The sequence below is a fragment of the Anabrus simplex genome, chromosome 4 (genome assembly GCF_040414725.1).
Source record: "Anabrus simplex isolate iqAnaSimp1 chromosome 4, ASM4041472v1, whole genome shotgun sequence".
Lineage (NCBI taxonomy): Eukaryota > Metazoa > Arthropoda > Insecta > Orthoptera > Tettigoniidae > Anabrus > Anabrus simplex.
Window position 1 is genome coordinate 117,219,167 of NC_090268.1, and position 11,526 is coordinate 117,230,692.

At 38.4% G+C, this 11,526-nt stretch overlaps 1 long non-coding RNA gene across 3 annotated transcripts in view; it reads right to left on the reverse strand.

Annotated features, from left to right (window-relative positions):
- LOC136872474 (uncharacterized) overlaps positions 1-10,057 on the reverse strand; it is a 76,356-nt gene extending 66,299 nt beyond the window's left edge. For all 3 annotated transcript variants that reach the window (XR_010859918.2, XR_010859917.2, XR_010859916.2), the window contains exon 1: positions 9,955-10,057. This is a non-coding gene — a long non-coding RNA (uncharacterized lncRNA). The remainder of the gene's footprint in view (positions 1-9,954) is intronic.
- Positions 10,058-11,526: the final 1,469 nt, after the last annotated feature.

Sequence of the window (11,526 nt, forward strand, 5' to 3'; positions counted from 1 at the left end):
CGGGATACCAGTTGCTATGGAATGGGAGTGGCCATCACGGACATATTCTGAGTCATGGCCCTCCTTGTGCTCAGGCAGCTAGGACTATACAATCCACTGGTGGTCCATAACCCGTTAGAGAAGAGATCCTCACTTGGACTATGTGAGTAGGGTATCGTCCTGCTTCATGAATTTACCAAGCTCAGAACATTTTAAGCAAGCCTCAGACCTATGGGAGTAACGGAGTCTCACTCCCATTTGACAGGCGAGGGACTCCTTGGAAAAATCTCTGCGAACAAAATGGAATTCGATGGGGAGCTATCAATATTAATGGGGCTTATGGAAGAAAGAACTGGCTGAGTCAGCTAAGAGGATGCATCACGATGTGCTAGGAGTAAGTGATATTTGCGTAAGGGGACATAATTAGGAAGAGATAGATTATAAAATGTACTTGACAGGTGTTAGAAAGGGAAGGGCAGAGTCTGGGGTAGGGCTGTTTATCAGGAATACCATTTCACGCAACATAGTTTGTTAGGCACGTAAATTAGCGAATGATGTGGGTAGATTTGTCAGTTAAGAGGAATTAGGACAAGAATTGCCTCAGTGTATTCATCATTTGAGGGTGCAAATGAGGATGAAGTTGACAAGTTTTATGAAGCATTGAGTGACATCGTGGTCAGGGTCAACAGCAAGGATAGAATAGTGCTAATGGGAGATTTCAATGTGAGAGTTGGAAATAGAACTGTAGGATACGAAAGGGTGATTGGTAAATGTAGGGAAGATATTGAAGCTAATGGCAATGGGAAGCGTTTGCTGGACTTCTGTGCTAGTATGGGTTTAGCAGTTACAAATACATTCTTCAAGCATAAGGCTATTCACCACTACACATGGGAAGCTAGAGGTACCAGATCCATTCCGACTCTGAATTCAGGAAATCTGTTAGGAATGTACAAGTTTTCCAGGGATTTTTCGATGATACAGACCACTATCTGATTTGTAGGGAACTAAGTATCTCTAGGCCTAGGGTAGGGGAAGTGAAATCTTTCTGCAAACGAATAAGGGTAGAAAATCTCCAGGACGAGGAAATTAGACAGAAGTACATGGATATGATTAGTGAGAAGTTTCGAACAGTAGACAGTAAACAGGTTCAGGATATAGAAAGAGAATTTATGGCATACAAGGATGCTGTAGTAGAAACAGCAAGGGAATGCCTAGGAACAACTGTGTGTAAACATGGGAAAAGGCGAATGAAAGGTGGAATGAAGTGAGAGCAGCTTTTAAACTTAAAAAGAAGGCTTATCAGAAATGGATCCAAAAAAGGGCCGAGGCAGACAGGGAATTGTACGTAGATGAAAGAAACAGAGCGAAACAAATAGTTGTTGAATCCAAAAAGAAGTTGTGGGAAGACTTTGGTAATAACCTGGAAAGGCTAGGTCAAGCAGCAGGAAAACCTTTCTGGACAGTAATAAAGAATCTTAGGAAGGGAGAGAAAAAGGAAATTAACAGTGTTTTGAGTAATTTAGGTGAACTCATACTAGATACCAGGGAATCACTGGAGAGGTGGAGGGAATGTTTTGAACATCATCTCAACGTAAAAGGAAATCATCTTCGTGGTGTTGCGAGCAGCCATGCTCATGGGGAGGAGGAAAATGATGTTGGTGAAATTACGTTTGAGGAAGTAGAAAGGATGGTACATTAACTCCACCGTCATAAAGCAGCAGGAATAGATGAAATTAGACCTGAAATGATGAAGTATAGTGGGAAGGCAGGGATGAAATGACTTCATAAGCAAGATTAGAATGGAGTGTTGATAAGGCACCTTCAGATTGGACAAAAGCAGTAATTGCACCTATCTATAAGCAAGGGAACAGGAAGGATTGCAACAACTATCGAGGTATCTCATTGATTAGTGTACCAGGCAAAATATTCACTGGCATCTTGGAAAGGAGGGTGCGATCAGTCGAGAGGAAGTTGGATGAAAACCAGTGTGGTTTTAGATCACATTTTCAGTATGCGCCAGGTAACTGAAAAATGCTACGAGAGGAATAGGCACTTGTATGTATGTTTCGTAGATCTAGAGAAGGCATATGACAGGGTACAGAGGGAAAAGATGTTCGCCATACTGGAGGACTATGGAATTAAAGGTAGATTACTAAAATCGAAGGCATTTATGTTGACAATTGAGCTTCAGTGAGAATTGATGGCAGAATGAGTCCTGGTTCAGGGTACTTACAAGAGTTAGGCAAGGCTGTAATCTTTCACCTTTGCTGTTCGTAGTATACATGGATCATCTGCTGAAAGGTATAAAATGGCAGGGAGGGATTCAGTTAGGTGGAAATGGAGTGAGCAGTCTGGCCTATGCTGATGACTGTCTTAATGGCAGATTGTGCCAAAAGCCTGCAGTCTAATATCTTGAAACTTGAAAATAGGTGCAATGAGAATGGTATGAAAATTAGCCTTTCGAAGACTAAATAGATATATACTATATAGAAATATATAAATATATAATATATAAATATATAATATATAAATAATAATAGACTAAATAGATGTCGGTGGGTAAGAAATTCAACAGAATTGAATGTCAGATTGGTGAAAACAGGTCGATAATTTCAAGTATTTAGGTTGTGTGTTCTCGCAGGATGGTAATTTAGTGAGATTGAATCAAGTTGTAGTAAAGCTAATGCAGTGAGCTCGCAGTTTCAATCAACAGTATTCTGTAAGAAGGAAGTCAGTGTTTTCAGACCAACTTTGCTTTACAGGAGCAAACACTGGGTGGATTCGTGATATCTTATTCATAAGTTAGAATTAACCGACATGAAAGTAGCGAGAATGATTACAGGCACAAACAGGTGGGAACAATGGCAGGAGGGTACTCGGAATGAGGAGATAAAGGCTAATTTAGGAATGAACTCAATGGATAGAGCTGTATGCATAAACCGGCTTCCGTGGTGGGGTCATGTGCGGCGAATGGAGGAGGATAGGTTACCTAGGAGAATTATGGACTGTTGTGGAGGGTAAGAGAACAATGGTTAGACTCAGTTTCTTATGATTTAAAGATAAGAGGTATAGAATTAAATGAGGCCACAGCGCTAGTTGCAAACAGAGGATTGTGGCGACGTTTAGTACATTTACAGAAGCTTGCAGACTGAACGCTGAAAGGCATAAGTCTATAATGATTATGTATGTATACTAGTCTTCACACTACTAACAATTTTTGTACATAGCTTTTATTTGCACTTCCACTCTTAACTTGTTTTTCCCTTAATGTGTCCCATACCTACTCTGGTCACACTGTCATAAGCTTTCTCAATGTCAAATGTCATCACTATGCCTTATTGTATGTGAAGGTAGAATTTTAGGTAATATTTTAGTATGTTCTAGATGATCCATATAAATATCTGCTAAAATACCTTCTACCGGATTCCCCATGGATAATCCCTTTTGTTGATATAATTTCCCATTAAATATGAAAAAAATTGTTGTCTAGCAAAAAATTTAATATTTTTATTAAAATCATTTATCTCAAGATTACTGAGATGACTATGCTTAGTTAGATTTTCTTTAATAATGTTAACTGTTTGTTTGGTTGGGATACTTGAGCACATGTTAGTTCTATCGAATGAATACACAACATGATTAGGCTATATTTTAAATTTTTGTAATCTTTTGCAAAACTATTGAATTTCTTAATTTCTTAATTCTATTGAATTTTTAAAAATATTTAAGATTGAGTTGAGAAACTGGCTGATGATGCCCTAAATGAGGGAAAAATATGTCCCAACCACTGAATCAGTGTTTATGTAAAGATTCTACTTGTATAGTAAAATAAATTGTATTGAAAAGGTGGACACCTTAAAAAACTGTTTCAAATATTATATGACAGCTCAATACGGACCAAGAAAATGAGATTTATAACATGTAACATATGAATAACTCTGAATACAATAAGATATTTAAAGCGACTAGAAAGCTTTCAAAATCACCGATAGTGAATGCATATAAAACGTTCAAAAGAAGTTGCAAAGAAATTCTAAATATACACCCATCATTTTGGAATTTCATTAAAAATTAATGGAAAAAGACATCAAACCCCAGGGTTATGACTTTAAACTGTGAACCTTTGAGAAGCACTAAGCAAATAGCCAATGGCTTTGCCACATATTTCAGTACGGTACATGTAAGTAATGGTTACAAAGATTAATAATGAGCTGGGAACTCCCATGAAAATGACTCCCAGTGTCGCATGTTGGTGAAAAGTAATATATTCAGGCTATAAAGAAACAAAATTACTAAGTGGGCCAGATGAGATTCCTCCTTACATACATATTAATGCAACCATTATGGTACATATTTATCCTGCTGGTGTGTTCCCAGAAATGTGGAAAACATCAAGGGTATGCCCGATATATAAAGCCGGAGATCATTTCAGATGTACAAAATTACAGACCCATTTCCATAATATGGGCCTTCGTAAAAGTTTTTGAAACGATTATTTCCAGAGTTTTAATCATATTAAAAGCTACATTTCACCCTATCAGCATGAATTTTATCCTGGGAGGTAGGAACCTATCAAATCTAGCTCAAGATGTGGCTAATGCTTTCAACAGTCATAAATCCGTTGATGTGATTTATACGGACTTCAAAAAAGCATTTGACAAGATTGATCACAGTGAGTTTCTTAGAAAGCTATCAGAATTTGGATTTGACAATTCTATGCTAAAACTTATCTCCTATTTACATAATGTATCAGTTTGTCACCAATTATCAGACCAAATCTTCTTCAATGTTAATTCAGGTGTACCTCAAGGTTCAAATTTAGGAACACTGTTATTTATAAATGATTTGCCAGATGTTTGTTGTAAATTCCAAATGCCTCATGTTTGCTGACAATCTTTAGTTGTACAAGGAGGTATTGCATGTTAGCGACTGCATTTCTCTAAGCAGGGACAATGAGAATATCTACATGTGGAGCGTCAAGAATAAAATGGCTTTTAATATCAGCAAATTCTTCGTGATAACTTATTCTACGGTGAAATGATCCTTTTCAGTGTGCATACTTAATTAACGGATTGAATCTAAAACGAGTTGTGTCCGTAAATGACGGAAGAGTTACAATGAGTAGTAACTTATCATTCAGTGCACATATTGAAATAGTAAATACAGCACTCAAACAACTAGGTTTTAACATCAGTCACTACTCATCTGCATTTAGGGCAGTCGCCCAGGTGGCAGATTCTCTATCTGTGGTTTTCCAAGCCTTTTCTTAAATGGTCACAAAGAAATTGGAAAATTATTGAACATCTCCCTTGGTAAGTTATTCCAATCCCACTCTCCCCTTCCTATAAACAAATATTTGCCCCAATTTGTCCTCTTGCATTCCAACTACCTTCATATTGTGATCTTTCCTACTTTTAAACACACCACTCAAACTTTCGTCTACTGATGTTCTCCCACGCCATCTCTCCACTGACAGCTCGGAACATACGACTTATTACATGTTATAAACATTTTTGGTCCGTATTAAATTTTACAATTCAGAAATAAAGGTGTTCTATAATCCACCTATTCAATACTTTAATTCCACTTATAGTGGTTACATAAACCGACTTAACAGTTATTTGGGTCATGTTTCACCCTCAATTTAGGGAATCTTCAGCCTAAAACAATCTTCAAGAGTACACATATTACATATGGAAGCTAAAAGTTTAGCTAGTTACTAAAATTCAGTACATATAATGTGAAAAATGATACATATAAAAACATGTTATGGAACACTGTCAATGATTATACTAAAACTATCTACTTGCTAGTTTTGGTATTAACACTGATAATTTCATGAAAATTATTTACTACAAACATGCATTCAACCCTCCGGTAGCAACAGTAGCTACACCTATAATGCCTCCTCGCACTGCATCCCCTCTGCCAGCTCCTGACTTGCGCAGTGTCCCGCCCTCCCTTCACCTCCCGTTTTGTTCTCCGCTTCTACAACCACATCCGTACAACACACGCAGCAGTAAGGCAGTGACAGACAGACCTTAAACAGCATAAAGTACTAGTCACCTCACAAGCAACATAAGGGATAAGCGCTTTTAAAAACACTTTTCCTTCACAGAAGAATATCCCTTAAGATCTAGCAACTGACATTTATATATTCTTCCATTCACAGAGTTCAACCTAATTTATTTCACATTAAAAGATTATTTGACAACTTGGAACTCATGACAACAGATTGCCAACACATAATGAAATGAAACGGCGTATGGCTTTTAGTGCCGGGAGTGTCAGAGGACAAGTTCGGCTTGCTAGGTACAGGTCTTTCTATTCGACACCCGTAGGTGACCTGAGCGTTGTGATGAGGATGAAATGAATGATGAAGACATACACCCAGTCCCTGTACCAGCGAAATTAACCAATGATGGTTAAAATTCCCGACCCTGCCGGGAATCGAACCCAGGACCCCTGTGGCCAAAGGCCAGCACGCTAACCATTTAGCCAAGGAGCCGGACAACACACAATAATAACGGTCGCAGACAACATGAGGAAGTCCCTAGTGCTCACGCCGACTCAGGCGACATCACAATATAGTCTTAATGACTGGTTTCAAATTGTTAAAATTAGTTTTAATCAATGTAATATTAGACCTGATGGAACATTTTATATTATATGAACTGGGTACAGGGCCCTGACCTATCTTCGGTTTAAGTCCATTTCTAGTTGATGCTTACTAAGTATACCATGAAACATATCCTAGTTCTAACATCTGTATAATGGTTATACCCTAAATATAAGGATTGTTATGTATTGGAAAGGTGGTTTAATTAATGTTTTAACTTCTGTATTAGCTGGAACTTATGCAGACTGCATTTTAAAGATTTGACACTACTGTACTTGTATACTACCTTGTCCTATAAATTCGGAAATTTACGAGATACCATACAATGAATAATAATAAAGTTATTTTTAATCTTATTTGCTTTACGTCTCACTAGCTACTTTTACGGTTTTTGGAGACAGAGGTGCCAGAATTTAGTCCCGGAGAAGTTCTTTTTATATGCCAGTAAATCTACCAACACGAGGCTGACATATTTGAGCACCTTCAAATACCACTGGACTGAGCCAGGATCGAACCTACCAAGTTGGGCCCAGAAGGCCAGCGCCTTAACCGTCCGAGCCACTCAGCCCGGCCCACATTTTCTAATTGATTGAACGTAATTTTCACTTTCGCACTTATACATGCCATTTTGCCCAATGTTACACACAAAAAAAAGAGCAATTATAAATGAAGTATATTTGAGGGATAGTTTAATTTTGATTGCCATTACTTTTAAGTTAGGCTACCTGTACTATTGTAGTTCTGGATTGCAGGGGCTGTTTGATGTTTAAAATGAGTAAGTATAATACGATCAATTAAGATTTGTTAATGTAAGATTATCAAATTCTACCTAGTTCTTTAAATTTTGTATACCTACTGACCTATACTAGCCCACTATAACCACTGCATCTGACCCTATTACCAGAACAGTTCCCCCTCCCTGAAGGAGTTCCTTAAATTGTTATTAAATCTAGCGAGAAGTCTTATATGTACGTACACCTTAATACAATTTGTTCCGATATCCATTGTTTGGCCGCTGAAGGTTTTGTTTGGCAAACGTCTTGTCACTTTGAAGTATTGGAGACATTGGAAATTTCAGTTATGACAAGAACTTCGAGTAAATTGAAATTATAATTTCTGTGATATAAAAATGCTTTTAGTACTTTTGTTTACAGTTTGCTTTACATTGCAGTGGTGGTGATTGTTTTAAGAGGAAGTCCAACTAGGTAACTATCCCCTATATCACTAATCACAGGAAGAAAAAAAAGGGAAGGGATCCAACTCTTCGAAAAATGAAGGTATCAGCCAAAGAAAGGCAAGGGTCACAGAGGGCATGAAAATTAAAGACTCCCTAGCCCTCACAAACCTAATAGCGTCGGGGTCAGGAAAGAACAAGAGTTGACCAAGGAAGGTTGGATTGGAGGAGCCTGACAAGTAAATGGAAGTAACGCCAGGACTCAGCTAAGGGCCCCGTGGTTGCCAAACCACGCTCCAAAGCTCAGAGCCCCTGGGGCTCCATTTAGTCGCCTCTTACGACAGGCAGGGGATACCGTGGGTGTTATTCTACCTCCCCCACCCGCAGGGGAACTTTATGTCGCACCGACACAGATAGGTCTTATGGCGAGGACGGGATAGGAAAGGCCTAGGAGTGGAAAGGAAGCGACCGTGGCCTCAAGGTACAACCCCGGCATTTGCCTGGTGTGAAAATGGGAAACCACGGAAACCATCTTCAGGGCTGCCGACAATGGGGCTCGAACTCCCTATCTCCCGGATGCAAGTTCACAGCTGCGTGCTCCTAACCGCACGGCCAACTCACCCGGTATTACAGTTTATTAGATAACTTCGTAGGCTACTTTATATTAAAGCATTATACAGGGTTATTCACCTAAGATGTTACATGGAAATAACGTCTAAACCTAAAGATATCGATATTCTGTTTTCATATTCGTAAATGATACCCCAGAGGCTTGTAAAATTATGTACTACTTATTCTCCGGGGGTGATTAATAACAGATATTGATACGAACTCCATATTTTTAAATGAAACGGCACGAATACATACAGCTAGCCTTAAAGTTCAACTACGTACAAGTTCAAATATATAAGTATTTTTAAAATCTGACCGTTACTTTTTGAGATATCAATAAAAACAGCATTTGGGCTTTTGCGTGCCGCATCAGACAGCGTGAGGGCGGCCAAACAAGCAAGCAAGCTGTTTTCTGGCATTGATTCCAGCCACAGAACGGATACCAGGGTTGTATTGTGTTACGGTATGTTTCTCAATTCACACAGTACCGGTAGTATGTACTGTACACTTAACCCAGCGACAATTATAGCTTTCGTTATGCTCCTTTGAAGTCAAAGTAATTGTTTTATTCCTTTCAAAAACATCAACCCTCCCTGTCTTATGAGTTCACTTTGCAAACCAGTCATGTGTAACATATGCTTACATGCTTGTGGCTGGAATCACATCCAGGAAACTGCTTGCGCGTCAGTATGTCGCTCCCCAACTGCATGCTGTCTAATGCGGCATGCAAAACCGCGCATATTGATCTCAAAAAGTAACTGTCCGATTTTCAAAATACTTACATATTATTGAACTTTTACGCAGTCTAACTTCTAGGCCAGCTGTATGAATTTGTACTATTCCATTTAAAAATATCGAGTTAGTATCAATATCTCTTATTAATCACCCCATGAGAACACGCAGCACATTTTACAAGCCCCTTGGTATCATTTAAGAATATGAAAACAGAAATCTTTAATGGTTTAGACGTTATTTCCGTGTAATATGTTAGGTGAATAACCCTGTAGGCCCTATATCTCTATGTCGTTTTTAACATCGGAAGGACTTCGAATTTGCATGTCCAAGATGAAAGTTTCATGGAAGGAACTGGAAATTAGAGCTAATACAGCTAAACTACGATCTTAACTACAGATATTATGGGAGCTTACTACGCTTAAAATTCCAATTCCTATTAGTTAAGTCTAATTGTAGTTTCATTACGTCTGATCGGGGTGAATCTACCTACAGTAGGTATGTAGAATGCAGCTTAAACGATTCTACGAATTTTAAAGAGTGCTTCACGTCGCCCTAGAGACATTTGACGAGGACAAAGTGGGGACATAATGTAAGTTAAGAATTCTACTCGCTGCTGCTGCCACTAGGACGCTCCATAATTCAATATGAATCATTAAATCCTAAGTGCATAGCATGCTATCGAGAAACCGTAAACCCTATTTAAAAAAAAAAAAAAATCGCTCGCAATGGAAAGCTATCAATCGGATATTAATTTGCCGAAGCATAAGAGTGCTGAGAAATTGTCTGGTTAAATGAGGATATGGTATGAATAAAGCTCGTGAGGATTACAGCCTACCTTTCGTACATGTCTGCTGTGCTGACGTAACTACACCAGAATAAAACACACGAAGTACAGCCGTCAGCGACCAAACTGACAGTGAAATGTACAGAGCACATTGAATTAAGGGGAGGGGAGAAGGGCCGACATGCGCAGTTAAACGAAATCCATGGGAGTTCTAAAATCACGTGTTCCCAAAAATAAGAGGTACGTCACATATTCCTCGGGGGGTCACTTGGATCGTTTCTGGGAAGCAAATAGGAAATAGCTTGGTGAGACCAAGAATTTTCATGTTCTGTTTATTACGGAACCTACTGTAACATATATTGCATTAATTTTAACCTGTTCTGTTGGGGCTTATAAAAGTACCACCGGCACCCTTATAATTTTTTGGAGCACACATGTTTTTTACTTTCTCCTTTTCGGTGCATCTATAAGAGACTATTTTGTAATAATGGTGGATTTATAAGGGTCCATTTTCTTATTTCTGGGTGGATCCGTAAGTGCCTATTTTGTAGCCTTTTAAGAGCCTATGCCCTTGCCTATTAGTTAAAAATTTTAGTGGCTGTCAATCTAGGTTTCGTATGCCAGTAACATAACAATTCAGGACATGTTTATGCAACAAATCTACACACGTCTTTATACCTCTCCTTGCAGAAATAAATAGTAACGACAATATAATTTTGAGGATAGTGCATTAATAACTCACTATTAAAATTACTTTATTTAGAACAGTTCTAATTGGTTACAAATACAGTACAGTCGAAACCGTTTATAGCGACATCGCTATTAACGACGCATTGGATATAACGGCGAAATCTAATGGTCCCATCTAAATCCTTTATAATCACTGTATTTAAATAATCGCTTAGTAGAGCGTCGCTTATTACGACATATTGTATACAAAAACGTATTACATTTTCGGATAAATGAATCGGCTCTAACGTCGTTTTTTACGTATGTGGGGGTTGCTGTCGACAATATAACGCTTGTTATTGTACATTTCTAATCACTCTGTCAAATACAGTAGTCACGGCAAGAATCGCTGTGGAGATGTCGCTAAAGGAAAGTGTTTAAATTGAAGAAAATTCACACATAATATGGCGATGTCAGCATCGAGAAGGAATCGGGTGTATCACACTGAACGATTTTTGCAATTTGGAAGGACAGAGAAACAATGCAGCCTCTTTTCGAAGAAAATTCTTTAAAAATCAAGTGGGACAGATCAAGACCGACTCCAATCCTCAGACCTTCATGCTACTCTCGATCGTTCAAAGATGGTGAATAGAGTAGCCGGAATTGTTGGAAATGTGAGTGTTTTGGTTTGTTGTTATCGTATGTAGACGGTGTAATTTTATGAGAGTTGGCGATAAATGTGAGTTTCTTTGTAGAATATAAGTGTGCGATTGTATTTATATGAGTCAGTGGACACATATGATCTGTAATTATACGCAGTAATGCGAGAATGTGCTTGTTTCGATCGTGTTTCTACCCATTAAAGAACATGAGTGCACTAGTTGGACCAGGTTTTAGTCTATGGCCAATGCCTCTCATGCAACTATTCTTAAGTTTCCAACTGAACAGTTAAGA